Source organism: Myotis davidii, unplaced genomic scaffold (assembly GCF_000327345.1).
Source record: "Myotis davidii unplaced genomic scaffold, ASM32734v1 scaffold349, whole genome shotgun sequence".
Taxonomy (NCBI): Eukaryota; Metazoa; Chordata; class Mammalia; order Chiroptera; family Vespertilionidae; genus Myotis; species Myotis davidii.
In genome coordinates this window covers 340601-342321 of record NW_006299707.1, presented here as the reverse complement: position 1 = coordinate 342321, position 1721 = coordinate 340601, and the positions used below count along the sequence as shown (strand labels likewise).

At 46.3% G+C, this 1721-nt stretch overlaps 1 pseudogene; it reads left to right on the top strand.

Moving 5' to 3' along the window:
- The first annotated feature begins 286 nt into the window (after window positions 1–286).
- On the top strand, window positions 287–1719 carry LOC102768110 (annotated as a pseudogene).
- The last annotated feature ends 2 nt before the right edge of the window (window positions 1720–1721 follow it).

Below are 1721 nucleotides of genomic sequence, written 5' to 3'. Positions count from 1 at the left end.
TCTCAAAACATTCGTAACCAAGCAACCATTATTGTAGTTAGATCTAATAGTTTTCCAGTTAATTCTCTAGGGTTTTCATGTTGTCTCCTCCTTTCTAATATTAACAACTTTTTCCCTCCCAATTTCTTTCTATTGGCAAGCACTTCCAGAACAATATTAAATAAAAATTTCATTTGTAGGCATCCTTACCTTGTTTCTCTATTTGATAATAATGTTTATTTTACCTGTAAGTTTGACAAACTATTTAAAAAATATATTTATTAAATTGATTGAACATCCAAGATGGCCATGGTCAGCAAGGAGAGACGTCGCTGAGGGGCTTACCTGAGGCGAGGGGATTCTAACATTTTCAGAGAATCTTTTGAAAAAAACAAGTCTACTTCAATAAATGAAGGAGAATAAAGAAAATTCAAGCCCTTCAGTAGCCTCAGCAAACCTAGACCACAAAAAACCATGTTGATACTGGGATAAGAAAAACTTGGCTCATATACTCTCTCAACTAGAAGGATTTGACCCAGCTAATGAGGCCCAGTACCGCCGAGAGGGGGCTCGGTTCATCTTTGATGTGGGCACACGTTTGGGACTACACTATGATACCCTGGCAACTGAATTCATTTTCATCGCTTCTATATGTTGCATTCCTTTAAGCAATTTCCAAGATATGTAACAGGAGCTGTTGTCTCTTTCTGGCTGGGAAAGTAGAAGAAATGCCCCCAAAATGTAAAGATATCAAAACAGCTCGTAGTTTATTAAATGATGTACCATTTGGACAGTTTGTAGATGACCCAAAGGAAGAAGTAATGGTTTTGGAGAGAATCTTGCTGCAGACTATAAAGTTTGATTTACAGGTAGAACATCCATACCAGTTCCTACTCAAATATGCAAAACAACTCAAAGATAAAAATAACAAAATTCAAAAGTTGGTTCAAATGGCATGGACCTTTGTAAATGACAGTCTCTGCACGACCTTGTCACTTCAGTGGGAACCAGAAATCATAGCAGTGGCAGTGATGTACCTTGGGGGACGTTTGTACAAATTTGAAATACAAGAATGGACCTCCAAACCCATGTATTGGAGATGGTGGGAGCAGTTTGTGCAAGATGTCCCTGGGGATGTTCTGGAAGATATCTGCCACCAAATCCTGACTATTCACTCACAAGGAAAACAACAGATACCTCATCACACACCTCATCAGCTGCATCAGTCCCCATCGCTCAACCCCACACCACAAGTGCCACCAGTGCCACCGTCACAGTCGGCTCCAGGCCCTGAACCACCGCAGCCCCCGCAGAAGGACCCGCAGCCATCAACCCAGCCGCCACCACCGCGAGCACAAAGGAGCAGAACCACCACCACCTATAATTCCCAAAATAGAGACCACTCACCCTCCATTGCCTCCAGCCCACCCACCGCCAGACCGGAAGCCTCCCCTTGTGGCTGCCTTAGGCGAGGCTGAGCCACCAGGTCCTGTGGATGCCAGTGAGCTCCCCAAAGTCCAGGTTCCTCCTCCTGCCCACCCGGCCCCTGTGCACCAGCCACCACCACTGCCACACTGGCCACAGCCGCCGCCACCCTCCAGCTACATAACCGGGATGTCCACCACCAGCTCCTACATGTCTGGAGAAGGCTACCAGAGCCTGCAGTCCATGATGAAGACCGAGGGCCCCTCTTACAGCACCCTGCCCCCTGCCTACGGGCCTCCAGCCCACCTGCCCTACCA